Source organism: Sinocyclocheilus rhinocerous, unplaced genomic scaffold (genome assembly GCF_001515625.1).
Source record: "Sinocyclocheilus rhinocerous isolate Xijiao unplaced genomic scaffold, SAMN03320098_v1.1 scaffold72, whole genome shotgun sequence".
Lineage (NCBI taxonomy): Eukaryota > Metazoa > Chordata > Actinopteri > Cypriniformes > Cyprinidae > Sinocyclocheilus > Sinocyclocheilus rhinocerous.
The window spans coordinates 1,361,920-1,383,735 of record NW_015628351.1 but is presented as its reverse complement, the minus strand read 5'-3'; the positions used below and the strand labels follow the sequence as shown (position 1 = coordinate 1,383,735).

The 21,816-nt window shown below is 36.4% G+C and overlaps 1 pseudogene; it reads left to right on the top strand.

Annotated features, from left to right (window-relative positions):
* Nucleotides 1-20,661, top strand: part of LOC107737551 (protein polyglycylase TTLL10-like) — a 41,420-nt pseudogene extending 20,759 nt beyond the window's left edge.
* Nucleotides 20,662-21,816: the final 1,155 nt, after the last annotated feature.

The following is a 21,816-nucleotide window of genomic DNA, read 5'->3' as shown; positions in this document are numbered from 1 at the left end:
AGGCTGCGGTCTGGGAGAGCAGGTCTGCTTGGGCTTTTCATTTCATGGGTCCTGACTGAGCAAGGGGAAGCTGAAGCCTTTTCAAGCACTTGCTGGAAATTTTAGATTTTTTTTATCTTTCTTTTCCCCCTTACTTGCTTTTTTTGTTACTTTACCAGGTCCCTTTCATGACGGTAAGGTTACAGGCGCGCTCTCTCTCTCTCTCTACCCTTACTTTTGCACTCTCTTTCCCTCCCATTCTCTCTTCTTCTGCTCCCTCTAACACTCTCCTCATTTCTCATTTTCTCACGAGCTCTATAAATTGAGTTCTTTGTCACTTTTTTGCTTTGTGGGAAGAGTTTTAAATAATTTGCATGATTTTGAGTTTGTTTTTCCCATTTTAGGCATTTGAAAAGTATAATCGTAACAACTACTACTACACATTCACACAAAAAGTACTTTTAAGGTCTAATCTGCTTTTATTTTCTCATTAAAATCAGGTCATTCAGTAATTTTACCAGTTCTCTCCAATATTTAGCCATTATGTTAACATTTGTGAAAAACCATTCGACTATCAGTATGCCAAAGATGGATTTTCTCACTTTGTGCACTACAGACGTTACTCAGTAAACAGGAAGGACGTTCTCAATCTTCCTGCACGCTGTTGTCACCACACAGTGCGTCACCTATTATTAGCATCCGTCAACCCTTCCCACACTCGAAGTAATACCGTTTCTCTCACGCTTAATAAGACAACCGGGGTTTTTGGTTTGTGAGGATGAGCGAATCTTTCGACGCCACCCAGCAAGGCCTTTGTTGCTTTCAGTGCCAAGGGGTTGGATTTGAGGGGCGCCGTTTAGCAGAAATGCATATTTTGTTGTCTCAACATTATATTGTTAAAGAGAGCAGCCCTCCCAGCCTGGCCATGATGTCAAATCAGACCAGTCAGAACAGGTTTGGGCAATTATTAACTGTCTCAGTGGCCCACTCTGCGCCTCAGCTGCAGTTTTCAAATGAACAAAGCCATGTGCAGTACTAGCTCTACCTGTTTTTGAGCAGGTTATTTTCCTGGCATACGCTTTGTCTTGGACAGTTGATGGACTGAGTCAAAGCCCTGTTGATTCTAAGTGTAGTTTCTGTGGTTGACTCCCCAAATTATGCCATTACCAATCCAACTTTAAACAAAGGAATTAGTAGCTTCTAATTCTGTTAGTACTAAGTTCCAGCAATGTGTTTTGTTGTGGCATTTGATATATTTCACCAGACTGAGTGATTTTCCCTGCTTATTAATATTGATTTGGGTAGTCTTCTCCATCTTACGAGGCAGCATTGGATTTCATTATTTTCTCTAATACTGCCTGGTAATGATGATGATTGCTGTCCGCGAACGTCAGATCCAGATCTTTCTGTGTCAATGTCCTGGCAATATTAACCCTCTCCGCTGGCGCTTAGCAGTCATCTTACTGGACAGTGCTGGACTGTGTATCTGTTTTCTAACACTGTCTGGTAACGATGTTTGTTGGGTGACCTCATTGCTTCAAGGGTAAGTCCTCATGTTAGTTCACTCAAGTGTATAATATAATAATGCTAGTCTACTTGCAACTTACTGTACATGTCCTCGTATGTGATATGATATGGGAAAGACTACCATGCTGTTGTCATGGTAGCAATTCTTATCGCTCCTTCGTTTGACAGCGTTAGGATGAGAAAGCCACATCAGAGCATGTGTTTGTTTGACAATTAGGTAAATACTGAATGCGTAAGCCATGTTTCCACAGAAACCATAACGGCCTCTCTGCACTTCCTGGTGTAGTCTAGAACTGGCGTAGGATATACCTTTTATACTGTATGTTTTTATTGATGGGAAACCATTTAGAAAACAATGTGGTAGCAGTTAGAAAGTTCATAATTGTGAAATGCTGCTTTAGATGAAAGCCTTTAGAAATGATCTAAGAAGAGACTCGAGGGCCTTTGTTTCTTTCATGTCCTTGTCCCATTTTGTGTTTCAGACGTCTGAACCCCACCCAGCCTTAGTTAAAGAATACCAGTCGGTTGACTGTTAAACCAGACCTGCTGAAAGTTTCCTCGTCCCCTCCCCCTCTTATGTTCATTGTGGCTTTTGTGATAGCAGGTGAGCCGTGATTGGTCCAGCTCGTTTCACCTGCGTGGCACATCCTGCAACTGACACATGAGCTCAGCATAACCCTCCTGACAAAAATAGACATAATGACATCCTCAACTCCTCCTCTTCCCATTTTTTCCTCGCCGTCTTTTATCCCTGACTATATATTTTCCCACAGAAAACCATCTTGGCAGATGTCCATGTTAAACATGTCATTCAGCGTTAGAGTATCTTTATGATAGCAGGTCTTTGACGCCATTTTTTTAGGAGCTTTACCTTAGTAGTTTGATTTAACATGTGAATCTGAACAATAATGTCCTTTGCCACTTGTAAATTTATTTAGGGAAGAGAAATCCAGTTTTTTCTTTATTTATGTTATACCTTAAAGCATGATGTGTGGGCAGAAGCAATGGTCGTAAAGTCATTGAAGCACTGAATGTTTGTTTAAGGTGGGTGAATCGACTCGCAAATACTGAACCACACCCATATTTGCTTATATGGGGTACTTTTTTTTTTATTCTTTGCTTATGTATGAAATGGACTCATTTGTCACTCACCACCATCCCCCTTTTTTGCCCGTATTTACATAAACACGTAATCTGGGTCCCTTTTGCAATCCTAGCAGGTTCATTTTTTGGCTGTGAACTCAAACCTCAGCAAATGTTTGTTCTGAACAAAATTGTTTTATGGCATAAACCAAACTGAGCACTTTATCTAATTTTTCAGATGATTTTTATTTTGTGAGTTAACATCATTTCCTCTTTATCAGGTGTGAGGTCACAGAGCCAGGCCTGTTGATGGGCGTCTTACCAGACATGGTTAGATCTAATACTTTGTGTCTAATACTGTCTGGTAATGCCGTCCATTACATGCTAATGTCCTCTCAACCCACCGAATAAAAAAAAATAACTTCAGTGTGCTTGATAGAAGGATGTCGAAAATGTCATTTTCCTATCAACATATGCAAATCAAGCTCCCGTCATGCTAACTTTTATCAAGAAACGTGCCGTTAGGATGCAAACGTTGGCTATAACTCCCAACAGTGTTCACATATGTTGTTAATGGGCCGTATTTTTATATGTATAGAGAAACTGTGAAGCCTGCACTGGAAGATTGATATTTTGCAATTCTCTTCCATGTGTTATGAGTCAAAGTTTCTGCAATAAACCCGCAAGAAAAGTAATTTGGCCTTGGCAAGAAATACGTCTGGGACATCCACTTGTACATATATTTTATGTTTTTGCTCACTGTATTTTGTTTCAAGGAATTACATCATAATTCTTCTGATATGTACTGTAAAATGAGGTTACTACAATATGCATATTAATACACAGAGTCTATTCGGGGCATAAGTAAAAAGCTAGATCAGAAATGGGCATGATAAAAGGATTTTTGTCACATGCTGATTACCCAACACTACGATCCTCCAGTGTTACCATGGTAACTAAATTCCACATGGAAAAAAAGCCCACAGCGTTCACAGTATGTTGACTAGTTTCTTTCCAACTAACTGCTGATTTGCAAATATGCGTATTGGAGCAACGAAAGTGAATATAACATCAATTGTAGCACGTTGAAAGGTGCAGAAATAATGCAAACGCTTCAGACTTTAATTGAGTGTGTCTGAGACATTTCTTTTCGATTGTATCAGGTCAGTCAGGCATGTTTTCAGCGGTCAGGTAAGGTGTATGTTAATGGCTGTCAGTAAATCTGGGTCTGGCTCTGCTGCTGGCCTGGTCATTGTGTTCATGTGACTCCTCAGTGGGTCGACCGGAATGCCTGGCCTCAGAGCAAAGCAAGATCCAGTTACATGTGAACAGAGCTCCTTTTTAACTACCTCAATTTGCCCTGTTCTGCCAGGACCTCATTGTGTTGCTGTGGAAAGCACACTGCCAATGAGGCCTCTGTCGTAGTGAGGTGCAAGGACAGCAGGACAATGATACGTAAAAGAGCTTTTTACCTTTATGTACTCAAACGCAAACTGCTGTGAATGGTCATATGAATGATTCATTTGAAGTTGAAATGTAAAATGACACAATGGCTCAATAAAGTTCTGATACAAAACCAACACAATGGCCCTTTATTTGACGTCTCTTATCTCTGAAATATTAGTCTGTCACAGAGGGTTTTGTCTGCTGCTATAATGCAGCATTTGGCACCCAACTTTAAACTATGACATAGAAGGACCTTTAAATCTCTTTTGTCATTGGTTGGAAACTTGTAGTAGTAGTACAGAAACTAAAAATAACCATGTTTAGGATTGCAAAGGATCTTTTGTTCATCTGAATGTACATTTCTAATGTTTAGGAAAGAAGTCTCTTATGCTCACAAAGACTGCATTTATTTGATCAAAAATAGTTACATTTAAAACTGTTTTGTATTTGTGTATATATCTTAAAATGTGATTTATTCACATGATCCTTCAGAAATTATACTAATATGCTGATTTGATGCTTAAGATACATTTCTTATCAAAGTTATTTGACATTATCAAGATTAATTTGTTCTGACACAGTTGAACTCTGAGTTCTTGTCATATTTTATTATTATTTTCTAAACTACAGCGAATAAACTGATAATGTGAGAAATGTTGAAGGTGTCTGAATACATTTTGGTTTGACTATGTTGAAAACAGTTGTGCAGTTTAATATATTTAATATATTACTGTCATTTTGGTCAATTTATAGCATCTGTGCTGAATAAAATATTAAGTTCTTTCACTTGTATTAAAAATATTTAGATAAATATTAAATTCTTTCACCTAAAATATTAAGTGTGTGTGTGTGTATATATATATATATATATATAATATACATATTACACACACATGAACACAAAATATTCTGTAAAAACTCATGAATATTACATTGCATTACATCACCAGAATCTCAGGTATTCTGGTGTTAATGCAAATTTCCAAAGTAATCACATATTTGTGAAAAGTCACATGGCTTCAGGGTGAGATCCTGTTTGAAATCCATAATTATAATTTAAAGTTAATAGCTGAGATACACCCAGACAGGATCTTAAATACTGCCAAGTGCTCAGTTGACTCATTCAATTAGAAACATTTCTTAGAAGTAGCAAAGGTGTTTCCCATGTGTTTTCCTATTATCCTAGTTTAAGTTGCACCTTCAGTACCATTACTTCTTTAGTACACTACAGTACATCAGCATTTTAATAGAAACTATTTAACCAGTTATTGGTACTAATTGGATAATCAAGCATAGAATTGTGAATCTATTAATGTTTGTTTGCAATTAAACTAAAAATTAGGTAAATTATAGAACAACAGAATGTTTTTGAGCATTGAACTGAGTTAAATAAGTTCAAGTGAAGGCAGCAGAAGAGCTTGCCATCGCGTGACATCACAAGAAAATTCCACATTGCCGGAAACACTGGAGAATTCCAGCACTGGTCTGTGCTTGCTCAGATGTAGTCAAACTAGATTCCAACCAACAGAGGGTGAGGTTAACCTAGGATTGCTAATGAAGTAGAACGGGCTGTCAAGATGAACACGTGTTTAAACGGCTGTGACATAGCTTTAGGGTGGATAAGTAGTAGTCATACTGATTAGTTTGCAAACGTTTTTTTATCACAACTCCTAACCACATATTCTTGTTTATTAAGGTCATTCTGTTCTCAGCAATTGCAAACACTTTAAGAAAATCCTTAGTGATAATTAGAAGTTTGTTGGGGTTTTTGTATCTGTATCTGAATTTTTAAAGGGCCTTGTGTTCCTTATCTCATTAATGCTCCTCCTTGTACAAAATAACCACGTCACCCCTCATTTACTTCACGAATATGCCAGTTGATCAAGTTCTGATAACTGAGAAACGAGTAATTGTTGGCATAACATGATGACAATAAGATGCCATCACTCTTTCACCAACTGTTAAGGGCATAAAAATGCATTGTTTCTCCTGTCCAATCCTCAACACTCCTCTCCTCCACTCCTCATGTTTACTGTATGTACGTAAACGATTCAGTACTTCCTGGTTGGTGGCAATGATGAGGAATAGGTCAGTCCTCCAAAAACAAATATACAGTCTCTCTCTCTCTCTCTCTCTCTCTCTCTCTCTCTCTCACACACACAAACACACACACACACACACATACTCATAAGCAGATGGTGAGCCAGGGGAGTTACATGGCTGTAAAACAAACCTGTTTTCTTTGTCCACCTACACAGCACTCTGTACACAGCGTCTATCAGATTGCAGCCTACTGGCAAGGTGTGGCTGAAACCAGCAATGTACTAACATAACTCCAAGCCATATCTGACAACATGAAGCTGATTGCATTAAGAGCTTGTGGCCTGAAGTAAAAGACAGTCGAAAACATATTCACGGGATACAAAATGCAATGTTTTTTCTTTACTTTATACAGTGAAATATGTTTATAAAAATTAGGAAATAAAATTTTAAATAGCATTTTTATTCACTGACCCTCAAAATGAGTACTTAATCTGCTAATAAGTATAACTATATATTTCTTGAAATGAGTGGTATAGTCAGTTCTTCCCTCCATAAATTCTTGATCACACTGGATTAATTCTACCCATTGAGCAAGACCTAGCAGAAACTACTGGGATTGTGTGGAAGCCGGTTTGGGGGGGGTGTCAAATGAGTGTCAGGAGTGGGATTACCGTTAACTGCCACTGGTGTCTGGGTGTGTCTTCCAGAGTCGGTTGTTATAAAGAGCAGTAATTTTCACACTTTCTGGGAGACACCCTGAAATTTTGGATATGTGCAATATGACTAGCACCTCTAAATATAAAACATGAATTTAATGTAACTGATTACATTTGTTTACTTTTCTAAATTTATAATGAATGTTTTCAACTTTTAATCATTTTGAAACATTTAAACCTGGCAGGTTTAACCTTACAGTACTCAACACTCATTGCTGTCATAATTGCAAAATCCTTCTTCACTTGAATTAAGATTATAATAATTTCATTTTAAAGCACAGCCACCACAAAATCAGACTTTAACACCTCTTTTTACTTTGAGATCATTCTATGGTTAAATACAGATTTAAATCATAAGATATAGTTTAATAGCTATGATACTGTTTTTGAAATCAAATCTTTGCATATCTATGACCGGAAACACTGGCATCTAACAAAGCCTAGGAAGAAAACAGTTCATCTTAAAACATAAAGCATATAAACCCAAATAGGAAACAAAACAGTTAAGCATGTGTCCTATTCTGTGTCCTAAACTCCTGAATCATTGGCGTCTCATATTTTAAAGAAATGAAATTTGGGAAAGAAATAAATCACATCTGTATGTGTGTGAAAATATTCAGATGTTAACCCCCTTTGTAATCGTTAACATTTTCTTAAGTAACTGTAATTACACATTTTTCTCAGTAATTGTAACTTATTACAGTTAAATTCATTTAAATAAACTACGTAATTCCATTACATGTAACTAGTTACTCCCCAACTCTGCGTCACAAATTTACAGTGACCTGGAAATAGTGCAAAATATAAGTTTTTTTTTTTTTAAATTGTTTCAAAATTCTAAAAACTTTGTTTATTTCCAGGTTAAAATTAGATTTTGATTTCCACATTTTGCAGCAGGGACAGAGATGTTAAAGGGGTCATAGGATGCTACATGCACTTTTACAAGTTGTTTGAACTAAAATCTGTGTTGGCAGTGTGTGTACACAACCACCCTATAATGATAAAAACCCACCCAGTGTTTTTTTTTTAATCTACTAAAATCTTTACCCCTTTCTCAAATCGAGCCGATCTCAGATGCCTGTCTGTGTGACCCATAGACTGTAAAAAAAGATGGACGACACACCTTCAATCTCTTCCACTGAAGAAAATTGAAGCCGCCATTGTCCCAACAGGCCGCGGCCATATTGTGCTGATTTGGGACCGGAGTCTGTGCAGTAGAGAACTCGGGACCAGAGTCTGCACAGTAGCCAGCGAAGTGGAGCCGCGTCCCGCCTACAATCCCGCAGAGTCGATTGCAAGCACACGCCCCTGACCCCGTTTTAATTAGCCTGACTGCTCCAATTTTTGTCTGCTGAGAGGATTGTGTTAAAATAAGGTAAAAACAACTCCAATATCCTCCTAAAGATACTGAAAAGGTCTGTTGGCACCTCAGTTCACTCAGAGAAGCTGTCAGTCTCAGCTGTCAATCATGACGTCACACTCCCGTTTTTATAGCATCACTTAACTAACTAAAACCAAAATTATTTAAAAAACGAACACTTGAACTTACCTCAGCATGATAAAATCTACATCAAATGACAAAAGCCATCTTTGGAAAAAAAATTATTTGAAGTGAAATTGAATTATTTAGTTTGTCTCATGTCCCATTAGATTACATGGAGAGGGCGGGGTTTATGACCTATACTGGGACCAGCCACCTGGGGGCGATCGAAACGCGATGGCTACACAGACAGGCCCCTCCCACGGTAGCTTGATTGACGGTAGCGTTTCAGCACAGACTGGACTGGCGTCTTACCTTAGCTCCGCCCTGAGTGAGCTGTCATCAGTCCGCCATTGTTTCACCGCCGGAGCAGATGTAGACAAGAATGACTCCTAAGCGATTGAGGTGTTCTGTTGTTGCATGTAATAATGAACATAGCAGTCGTCATTTACTCCCGACATCTGAGCCGCTGAAGACGCAGTGGATTACATTTGTTTCTGGAGGGAATGCGCCCCCAATCTACCTAAATGCGTCTATCTTCGCGCGAATCATTTGTGATCCAGTATAAGGTTTTTTAATGAATCTTTGCAAATCACCTTTCCTAATAATGAGCTAATTAGCAAGTTTCACGATGAATGCAGCTAAAGTAAGCAGTCCCTCAGAGAGCGGCTCGGAAGAGAGGGGCGGGGTCTGCAGAGCTCATTAACATTTAAAGGAAAATGCTACAAAACGGCTTATTCTGAAAAGAGCTGTTTTTGACAGGGTAAAAAGGGTGTTTTTTACACTACCATTGAGAAATTTTAACCAAACTATGTTACAGACTTTTCATCAAGACCCTAAAGAATCATATCAACTTGTGGAAAATGGGCATCCTATGACCCCTTTAACCTTGTTGTGCATATTTAGATCATGTGAACGCAGATAGAGATTTATTAATAAAGTCATTGAAATAGTTACTCTACTTTTTACATTTTAAATAGTGTAACTTGTAATCTGTAACCTAATACATTTCCCTTCCCAACACTGATGCCGATAATGTTTTCAATGCAAAAACTGTATTAAATTAGAGAAAAGTTCAATAGAATCATTATGGTAGACATCACTATAGTAGGCTATATGAAAATACTTGTTTTTAGGAGTCTAATGCAACACAATATTGTCAACACATGATTAGAATGTAAATACGACCTATGAAGATCTGCATGTTTAGCGTCTATCTTAATTATAAGAGTAATTGCATAGAGACAGGTGTGTTTGGGTTTGATATTTATTGAAGGTTTGTTCTTTGTTTGATGTTTTACCTATGACAACACAACCTTGAAAAAAACATAATGAATATAAAGAGATGAATAAGCCTTTATACAAGCCAAGAAATTAAACCCACTGCTTAATAATTATTAATAGGACATTCATCCATTTTGAAATTAAGATATTTGATGTTGCAGATCAACATAAGAAAAGAAGAACCAGTAACGTTAAGGACTGAGTGTGTTTTGTTTTAACCCACAATAGATCTCATTTCCCCATGGCTAATATGTTTTTACACCTAATTGAACACAATAGCTTAAGAGAGATAAAACAAACGGCATCAGTGCGCACAATTCATTGCATTCTCACATTACTGTAATGCCAAAACAGTGATCCGCAGCACAATTAATAATGAATGGTGTAGGTTGGAAACGCTGGGAATCATTTCCTGGAGTGATTCTTTTGTTCTGAGATTCTAGCCTTCAGTAGCAGCTGTTGCTAAGACACCTGTTTCCTAGGTAACAAGCAGTTGTTTACTTTGGCCTGTCTAGTTTGGTGAGCATTGAGTTAGCATGCTCCAAAAGTCTTTTAAGTTCATGGACTGAATAAACAATGATACACTGCCATATCATACAAACACGACCCGTGTAGTTGTTCCCAGAGGAGACAGGAACTTTTAAAAAGAGGAACGGAAGAATAAACATATTTTGTGACCTCCAAAATCAGTGTAAGTTTAATACAATTTGTATTTACTAAATTGATAGTTGCTGTTTAGCTAATCTCATTTTTCCTGGTTTAAATATCTAATCATCGCCGTAGCCAGTTAGGCCACCGAGATCTGGTCCTCGGTACAATTTTCATGTTCAAAAATAAATTTTCTCTGAATGACTAATTTGCTGTTTAAAACTCCTCATATGAGTGTCTGCATGTATAATTCAGTTTAGACATTTTGCAAGAATGTTTAGCGTCCGTGGTATGAAAATGATCGCTGCGAGACGCTGGCGGACTGATGAGGGGGGGCGCAGCCTCCGCCGTGTTGCCAGATCCAGCTATTATTAACGTCTTTGGACTTGTCTTTTCTACTACATTTTTTGACACTTTAGAAAGTTAATAAAGCGGGGTATTGCAGTTTAGGGCTAGCGATATCATTATTTTATCTTATTTACAAAAGATTTGAAATAATGTCGGTTTATTTTTATTTATTTTTGCGGTTTTTATTTTGTAACGTTATATAGGAATAGCTGGCACTTAAACTGACAGTAATCAAAAAAGCCCACAGACAGGATACCACATTCGGTAAGGAAAACGCAAAAACAAACAAAACCAAAAAAACATAATTTTGTATCATCAACGCTATCAAAAGCAGTAGCGTTCAACACTAGTACACAGATCTGTAGAACAATATGTTAGCCTTCAGAATAAAATGAAAAATGCAAAAACTAGCCATTTCATTCATTATAGCAGTTATATTTTGACAAAATCATGCTAGAAACATTCATAAAAGCACTGGACAAAGTTATCATCAATATAGCAATGGTTATTAATGAAAACTATAGGCTAACAGTAATATGTATTGTTACATGAATAATAAACAACTGATAAAATTATCGACCCTAGCCTATAGTAAAGTATAAACAAATTTTGATGCAATAAATATGGTATAATTTAACAATGTTCATCTCTCTAAAACAGAGAAGACATCTTTCACAAACATCTACGTGTCTGTCTTGTTTAAATTGTTAGTGTATATAATGAGTTGTGTTTGTCGGGGTTATTATAGCACAATTCTTAACCCGACCCCAGACCTCACTTATTTTCAAACCCTGGTTACGGCCATGTATCTAATGTGTACTATTTTATGTCTTTAATTATGCATTTTTAAATTGTATTCATTTACCATAATATCAGTGTATTATTTTGCTAAAAATGTGTGCTAGAGCTCAAATCGTTTTTTTGATACTGCAGTTTCAAGGTTATTTTCTCAAGCAACTCCTCTGTTTTATTCCAGTGACCACAATAAATACCAAGCTGAAACGTAGCCATGCATATCTGATGTTGCTTTTTTCTAGATCACTGGCTTTACAGAGGTCAGTCGGGCACTGCTGCTGGAAAATCCGTTTTTTTTCTCCGTAGACCTGGGCTGGTTGGAGGGGAGTGACTGTGATGTCATGTGAGAGCAGGGTTGAGCCCCGTCAGCACGGAGAAGAGCCAGGTGCTGGACAGAGACAGGACACACAGCATGTCCTTGGAGACTCACAGCAGACGATGGACGACCAGGGCCAATCAGACGAGGAGGAGAAGGGCAGTCCGCTGAATGCTGGGATCGAGGTCATGGTGCTACAACATGTGAACGAAGCTGAAATGGAGAAGGAGAAGAACAAGGAGACACAGAGGAGGAGGCGGGTCACTCACAGAGTAAAACATACAGATGGAGCCCTGCCAGGTGTGGTGTGTAAGCGTGTTTGTGTTGTAGATGGGGAGACAATCATGGATTCTGTACTGTAGTTTAATAGTCTATAGAGATGAGAAAATGAGAACGGCAAAGCAATGAAAAATGGTGTCCATTTATTAGGGGATATTAGTGAGTAGTATTTGACTGATCTCTACATGGCTGTCCCCATGAGGCAAAAATGAGGTAAAACGGTTTATATTAAGATGCTGATAATATATATATATATATATATTATTTGGATAGGACTGAATATATTTTAAGTATTATTTGTTTCTTTATATGTACAACTTGTTAAATAAAAGAAAGATTTCTGAGTGCAGCCATAAAACATTATAACTTGGAACTTGGAATAGAATATATGGTCTTATAATTGATGTTTACAATCATTACAAATACAAAACATCAACAATAATAATAACTAATAATCATATTATTATTGTTATTAAAATAAATTATGCTTGTAAAATTGATTTTGTTTGAAATTATTATTTACAATGATTTGAGTCATTAAATTATTATAATTCTGTTTGTAATGATTATTATTGTGTTATTATTATTATATTTGTAAAATATCGTGTTTAAGAAAAATTACAAAAATGTATGATACTTCCGTTTAATAATTTACATAAAATTAATTTGAATATATTGTAGAATTGGTAGTATCGGTAAGTTTTAAAGCTAAAATGCCACAGTAATTGTAGAATGACTTATTTAATCTGAATTGGCTGAGTGCCAGCTAACAAACTAGACAACATGATACAGAGTTAAGTCTAGTCAGGCGTGCACTCATGGGTCAGGAAGAGGAGGTGAGAGTAATTAAACACCTTCTCGGATCAGGTGTCTCCCACTACTGCAACTTCAATCCTCCCCAGCCAACACAAGTAACGACATTCACGATTTTTACAAGGATCATTACCAATTTTTCAACCAATTTTGTCTCTATATATAACGTAAATTATAGTAGTCTATGTTAGGCCTGTCTTAATAATCAATATATCGACTTATCGCGCAATATATGTACATGAATATTCTTAAAAATTAAAAGTGTGTTGCCATTTGGAAGTGTGTAGGCCTTCTTGCATTACTATGCTGATTAATTATGATTATATATTCAGTGGCATAAAATGGTCTTTAATATGACAATAATATCGCTTATTGCAATTATTTCTGGGGCAATATATCGCACAACAAAAAGTTGTTATCGTGACAGGCCTAGTCTATGTATTATTTGTATGTATTAAGAAAGTGAAGTTTACTTTGTATTTCTTGTGTGTACATGATCAGTGAGAGTCTCATTTGTTGAGAGGGACAGAGACAAGCGGCCTGAAGATCCAAGGGGCCCTGGACCCTTCTTCTACTTTGGGGGAAGCAATGGGGCCTCCATGTGAGTGGGAAAAAAACACCTTTTGTGTTTGGGCTGGGATGTTGATATTTATTTTTAACAATGATTTGTAATGTGTTATAATGTGCACAAATTATACAACTTGACTTAATGAATTGTGGACACACTGCAGTTTTGGTGTTTGTCTTGGTCTTTCTTTGGCCTTTAGTCTGCAGTAGGTCCATGAGAGGCCTGCTACTATATAATCAGTATATATCAGTGGCTTCTAATGAATAATTCAATTTTACTAAATAAAAAGGGATTTGGAGATTTGCCACTTCTTGAGAATTTATCAGACCATTTTTTAAGTGTCTTTCAAACATGACACAGATATCTTGGTCTGATCTGATATTTAGAGTTGTATCATATTGTGAGAGTCGAGGCTGGCAGCGCATATATGACAAGACCAGGACGGACTACAAGCTGAAGTGGTGTGAAACTAAATCACCTGCTGCCTACTACAGCTTCAGAGCAGGTGATCTGTTTTTGTTATGTAAGGTTCACAGCAATCATGAAAAAAGCATTCTACACTTGTCTGTTTATTTTCATACAGGTGGCCAATTGATTTACCAGATGCCCAATAATAAGGTCCTGACCACTAAGATAGGCCTTCTGAACAGCCTGCGGGAGTATGACAGAGTCAGCAGCAAGGTCAACTATGGATGTGGAAACAGGTTATAAATGGAAAAACGTCACCAGAGTAACGTGTAGCCACTGCAATATACTTCTCCTTTTTTTCATTTAATTGCTGCATCTACATACAAAATTTGTTTACATGTTGCAGGAGGATGAGGCTGGAGGATTTTTTTCCTGTCACTTTTCGTATGGATATGAAAGATGAAAGAGAGGCTTTCTTTAATGGTATGACTACAGGTTAAATATATGGATAGATACAGTTGATAAGGAAATACTGTTTCATTTTGTGGCCCTTTTTTTTTTTTTTATAAGCTTTTGGTGGTCTCTTATACTTACCAAGGTTTAGAATTTACTATTTAATTTACAATGTAAAAGAAAACAGTTTAAAATGAATTTTATTAATTTTATATTTTAAATAATTTGTTGCTGTTGATGGCAAAGCTGAATTTGCAGCTGCCATTACCCCAGTCTTCAGTGTCACATTGTTAATATTTGTAATATTTTTGTAGAATCTGTCATTGTTTTTTCAGTATTTATTTTATACAAGTATGAAATTCTTTATAATACACTACTGTTTTTAATGTTTTTTTTTTAAAGAAGTGTCTTACGTAAAATCTTACAATCTTTTGTAACAATGAACATTGGTATTCGAGAGTTGTTGTTTTTTTGCCTTTTTTAAAATAAATTACCTTTTATTCAGCCAGGATATGTTAAATTGATTTTCTATTTTGGATAAATGCTGTTTTAACTTTTTATTCATCGAAAAATCCTAAAAAAATAAAATAAAAAAAAGTATAAGTGGTTCCAAAAAAAAGAGGTAGCACAACTGTTTTCAGCATTGATGATAAATCATAATATTAAACTGGAGTATTAAGACTGGAGTATTGACTGCTGAAAATTCAGCTTTATCACCACAGGAATAAATTATATTTTAAAGTATATTAAATATAATGTATATATATAGATTCCTAACTTTGGAAATAAACACAGTACTGCATCTAATGAATGCAAAATTTATGTGGTCTTCAGGAATATGCAATGATAAATCCAGCATGTGGATCTGCAAGCCCACAGGCCTTAACCAAGGCCGTGGTATTTTTCTACTGCGGACACCAGAAGACATAAGCGCATTCAGAGAACGACTGCAGAACACAATAGAGCAGCAGTCCAACAGGAAGTCACCTTTCAATTTGCCACAAGCTCGGATTGTTCAACAGTGAGTAAAGCTGATAATTTCAAAAGGTCACATGCTCTAATTATATGTAATCATGTTGTGAATCATGCCTTCAGTGTCCTATAATCCTGCCGAGTCCATGGCCAATGCCACAGGCATCAATCGAAAAGAGCTTGATGTCTATATTCTAAACTTTTCATTCAGAAATCAAATCAGTCAGCATTACAAAATACAGTAGCTATGCCACAGAGGAAGCTAACAGGCATCTCCGGCTCTGCAGGGAGGCAGTGATCGGGTCATGGGCTAGTTTCTGTCATGCTAGCAAAACAAAACTACAAAGATTTATCTTTTAATTTTGAGGATGTTAGAACGGCTTGGCAAGCAATTCACTGAAATCAGCAGTGTTAAAGAGTACACAAAATTAACACTACAATTAGTAAATAAATATTTTAAAATACTAGTTAAATTAATACTTATTAATAATAAATTTAAAATAATTCTAGAATTTATATATAATTATAATATGTATTATATATTAAATGAATATATTAATAAATAATATTTTATATATTATTTTTTAATTAAAATTCCTGATACATATTCACGTTAAATTCATTTTATATTGAATCATTTTACATATTTAATCAGTACTAATGATTTTTTCTATGCTCTTCTCATTCTTTAAGGTACATCCAGAAACCTTTGCTTCTAAAAGGCCGTAAATTTGATGTGCGGTCATATTTTCTAATTGCTTGCACCTCGCCATACATGGTGTTTTTTCGTCATGGTTACATCCGATTGACATGTAACCTTTATGACCCAAACTCAGACAATATCACAGCCCACCTGACCAATCAAGTAAGATAATGTGTATTAAAAGCTTAATTAATATATAATTCAGTAATCGTTCAGTACAGTTCAGTAATTTCACTTTAAGGGCAATGAATAGGTTCTTTTCATTGCCATTAAAGTGAAATAACTGAAAATAAACATAGGAGCCTGAGAAAAATGCTCATTTTAGAAGAAAATTTCAGACAGCACTTAGAGGCTTTTGCATCTGAACTCTTCATATATATATATATATATATATATATATTGCTTTTATTCAGGCTGCAAGATATTACAATTTCTTGTTTCAGTACATGCAGAAGAAAAATCCTCTCTACAGCATGCTAAAAGAGGAGACTGTTTGGTCCATGGATCGCTTCAATACATACATTAATGAGACATACATGCTGCCGAAGGGTCTGCCTAAAGATTGGGCTCTGGGTCCTTTTGCAGTGAGTTTGATAACTATTTTAAATAATTTTTATAGGTTTATATGATGTTAAAATCAGTAGTAATTAACTGATAATCTCTGTTAATCTGACTTAGTAGGGATGTCTACATGTATCTTATAAAGTAATAACTGCATGTAGATTTATTCAAATTGCTTGAAAGGATGCAGTTGTACTGTTGTCATGGTAACAATGGTTTTGGGAGTATATGAAATATTAAAAGGGAAGCTCATCAAATATATTGAGAAAGATGAAACCGAATAGGAAAATAAGAATGTGCTAAATGAAGGGCAGCATTTTATCTTGGAGCTCAAAAGATAATAAAATTTTTGACAGGCAAATATCAACTCTAAAACAGATGAACGACATTTCATTTGAGTTTTCAATAATTAAACTGCATCCTAACCAAGTGTTTTGTCATTCTGCAGAAAAGGATGCAACATATTATCATCCAGTGCTTTCAAGCTGTCAAAGGCAAGCTGGACTGCAAACTTGGTTACTTTGACCTAATTGGTTGTGACTTCTTGATTGATGAGGATTTCAAGGTGAGACACAAAAGAGTGTTTATAAGAGCGAAATGTGTGTGTATTTGAAGCCCGAAAGCAGATTAGTTTTAGAATTATCCTCTGAATGCGGTAAGACGCATTACAAATAGAAAGCCTTTATTTATCTCTTCTGTAATCTCCTTAGTTTCTTCAAGACAATTATGATACAGTTTTCTAATGCTGGCATGATTCTCTGCAAACATGATGTTCAGAGGCCGGTTGTCCCCTATGGAGCATCCTAAATTCAATCCCTGCCAAGCAGTTTCCAGGCAACCTGTGTACTGTCAGCGTAATCATGCCGTCCCCAGGCCAGGAACATTCTGGTCTCCAGGTTACCGGATCATTATGGATTCACACATAACAACCAACAACATTTACATTGTACAGCATTAACTCGATAATACATTACACATCAAACTATAACAGTACCTTATGAGACTTGCATTAGAAATATTCAATACTTGACATCCTTCACTGAAATGTGTACATGTGATTCACACTCAGTGTCAGTGTGTAATCTTGTCATGTGTTTACACTGTCATCTCCACAGCGATAACAAAAATGAGTGTGATAAACATATTTGTGGTTTAGGCAAAATATACGTGCTTACTGTAAAATAAATAGAGCTATTTGAATAGGGTAAGACTGCCATCTACTGGCGAAAGTCTGCTGTAGGTTTTTTGTTGATGGTACTTATAAAGGAACGGGTGACTAGACATATATGTAAACAAAGATCATATAGTAATTATTTGGTTTCTCTTTATTTTAATGAGTTAGATCAGTGCATGGTTATTTAGATTATTCACAGTAATTCTACTGTTTTGTGCTTCCTCATTGTTTTGGGTGCATGCTGATATTGTCGTCAGTTACTGAGAATCGTTTGATAGTTACTCTGAACAGTGTTCATGGTTCAAATGTGTGTGTTGATGGCTGTTTAGTAGTATGACAGAGTCATCACATACTGCATTTACCATGGTCAAAATAGTCAAAAGCATAACTTTCATAAATGATATAAAATAAATTATTTATAGAATGAAAAGCATTATAAACGTTTTAAATGCATTTTTTTTTTTATTATACACTGCTGTTCAAAAGGTTGGGATCAGTAAGATTTTTAGTGTTTTTTGCGTCTCTTGTGCTCATCAAGGCTGTATTTATTTGATCAAAATTACAGAAAAAAACAGTAATATTGTGAAATATTATTGCAATTTCTAATGTTGGTTTCCTATTTTAATATACTTTTAAATATAATTTATTTCTGTGACGCAGCGCTGAATTTTCACCAGCCATTACTCCAGTCTTCAGTGTCCCGTGATCCTTTAGAAATCATTCTAATATGCTGATTTATTATCAGTGTTTTAACTGTTGTGCTGCTTAATATTTTTTTGGAACCTGTGATGCTTTTATCTTTGAAAAGCAAATAGTTCAAAAGAACAGCATTTATTCAAAACACATCCTTGCTGAATAAAAGTATTAATTTCTTTTTTTTTTTTTTATTCTAACTTTTGAATAGTAGTATATATTGTAACACAAATGTCTATTTATTTTTTATTTATCAAATAATCCTGAAAAAAAAAAAAAAAATGTCCAAAAAATATTAAGCAGCAAAACTTTTTCCAACATTAAATATAAATCAGCATATTAGAATGAGAATTTGAATTAGAAACTTCTTTAAAAAACATTAACAATTATTTTGAACGGCAGTGTGTGTGTGTGTGTGTGTGAGAGAACCTACTTAACCATGTTTTGGGGGCAAATTTGTACCCAAAAATGAGCTAAACCTGACAAAATCTCCAAAAACCTCCTTTTGGGGACGTCCTCATTTGTAAAACTGGTATAGAAATAAAGTAAACAAAGTTTTTTTTAAATTGTAAAAATGCAGAACGTTTTCTTTAAGGGGTAGATTTAGGTGTAGGGTTGGTGTAGGGTGTTAGAAAATACAGTTTGTACAGTATAAAAACCATTAAGCCTATGGAATGTCCCCATTTAGATAGCTAAGTAAACGTGTGTGTGTGTGTGTGTGTGTATATATATATACATACATTATTGACCACTTAACTACAAAATGATTTCATTACTGAAATCTGGTCACTTTAACAAAAGGCCCCTTTTATCTTCATAGCCTGGGAAGTCACTTCAATTGTGATGTGCTTGTTTTGGGCAGGTCTGGTTGCTCGAGATGAATTGTAACCCTGCCCTGCATACTAACTGTGAAGTACTGAAAGATGTGATACCACAGACGGTCACCGAGACACTTGGTGAGTTGTTTGTTTAATAAAATAACCACATATAGATCAATTATGTACAAATAAACGTGTTTTAAATGTGATGTAACAGTGTAAAATGTGCAATTCTAAATGGGATAAAACCTTGTAGTCTGTTTGAATAATGCATGTGTGTGAAAGCTGTGAAAATTTGTTAGGACTTGATAAAATGAGGTGTGACAACACTTGTTGTAGATGTGACACCCTTTCATTTCAGACCTTACTTTGGAAATCTTCAATAAGTCTTGCTGTGGACTGAAACTGCTGCCGCTAAACAGTCAAAGAGATTTTCTATTGCTGTATAGTGGTGAGACAGTGGCGATAACCAAACAGAGACACAAAACCACCTGGCGTTTCTCAACCCTTCACCCAACAGAGCAGCTCCACCCACATTAACACCAACAAAACTGTAGCCAATGCAACACAAACAGGGAAATCAACCAATAGGGCCAGCAAATATTCTGAAACTCAAGCCAAATGTCCGGTCCCTTCCACCGCCATCCTCTCTTCCTCTGCTTTGTCCAATACCATCCCACCTCAGCAGACTGTGGAGTTACCAATGAAAGAACCTTCACCTATATCCCAGAAGCCTCTGATATCCAAAGCTCAAGAAACACATCAGCCTCGACCACACCAGTCCAAACCCCTGCGTTCTCGTGTTGTGCTTCAGCTTAGCAAGTGCACCTGGCAACATCCTGCTGCGATATCCAACCTCAACGTGCCTCCGCAACCGGTAAGAAGTGCTATCAGGTCATTGTCTACACCAGCCCTGAGCAAAGGCTCAAACTCCACACAAAGACTTGGAGCTCAAGGCCACCAAACAGACAAAATGGAACACATGAGCTGCAACCTAAAAACATCCAAGATTCATTTGGCTGAGACATACTCCTTCCACACTGTGGGGACAGAAATGAAGGAGAACAAAGAAAAGGGACAGGAAGATGATGGATGATTGATGACAAATATAGTCCAATTGTTATTATAAGAGCTTTTTCTTAGAATGATGAGAATTTGCTTCTGCTTATGACTAATGTTGTTCCTCATCAACAAGAAGCATCATGTCCATTCAAATGGATGCTCTTCAAAGTTTTACATTTTTTTAGGTTTAACGTGACTTTCAAAAAAGTTATTTGTATGTTTATTAGAAAAAAAATATTTTTTATTATTTGCATCACCCACTTATATATCTAAATAATGTCCAATCGATTCACACCTTTCTCATCTATTGTGTCCTCATGTTGATCAAAACTTTACCAAACGAGTTTTGCTTGGTTTCTCACCAAGGCTGCATTTTTTAAAACAAAAATACAGTACAACAGTAATATTGTGTGAAATAGTGTGTATATAACGTGTGTGTACAGTGCCTTGCAAAAGTATTCATACCCCTTCATTTTTTCACGTTTTGTTATGTTGCTGCCTTATGTTGGACTGCTTTAAATTACTTATTTTATTTTTATTTTTTTACATCAATCTACACTCCATACACCATAATGACAAAGCAAAAACAGAATTGATCACAACTTCGTGGGGGCAGATGCACATTTTCAGGTTTCTCCAGAAATATTTGATTGGGTTCAATCCCAGGCTCTGGCTGGGCCACTCAAGGACATTCACAGAGTTGTCTATAAGCCACTCTTGCTTTGTTTAGGTTCATTGTCCTGTTGGAAGGTGAACCTTCTGCCCTGGTTGTTTCAAACTTCTTCCATTAAGGGTAACGGAGACTACATGCTTCTGTGAACTTTCAATGCAGCAGAATTTTTCTGAACTCTTCCCCAGATGTGTGGCTGGAATCCTGTAAATCTTTTTTTACCTCAGGGCTTGGTTTTTGCTCTGATGTGCATTATCAGCTGTTAGACCTTTTATTAAGACGTGTGTGCCTTTCCAGATCATACCCATTCAATCTGGTTTCCTTCAAACATGATGCTTGGAATTGAGTTTCATCAGACCAGAGAATCGTGTTTCTCACAGTCTGAGGGTCCTTTAGGTGCTTTTTTGCAAATGCCAAGTTTTGTTTTCATGTGTCTTCACTGAGGAGAGGATTGAGTCTTGCCACACCGACATAGAGACTGGATTGGTGGACTGTTGCAGTGATGTTTGTCCTTCTGTAGGTTTCTCCCATCTGCATGTATGATCATGGAGCTCAACTAGAGTGACCATCAGGTTCTTGGTCACCAGTCTAGACAAAGCTCTTCTGCATCAGTTGCTCAGTTTGGCCAGGAGGCCAGCTCTAGGAAGAGTCCTGGTTGTTTCAAACTTCTTCCATTAAGGGTAACAGAGACTGCATGCTTCTGTGAAGCAGAATTTTTTTTCGGAACTCTTCCCAGATGTGTGGCTTGACGCAAACCTGTTTCTGAGCTCTACAGGCAGCTCTTTTGACCTCAGGGCTTGGTTTTTGCTCTGATATGCATTATCAGCTGTTAAACCTTTAATTAAGACGTGTATGCCTTTCCAAATTATACCCATTCAATTGAATTTGCCACAGGTTAACTTCACTCGAAGTGTAGTAACATCTACAAGCAATATGAATGCTCCTGAGCTAAATTTCAACTGTCCCAGATAAGGGTA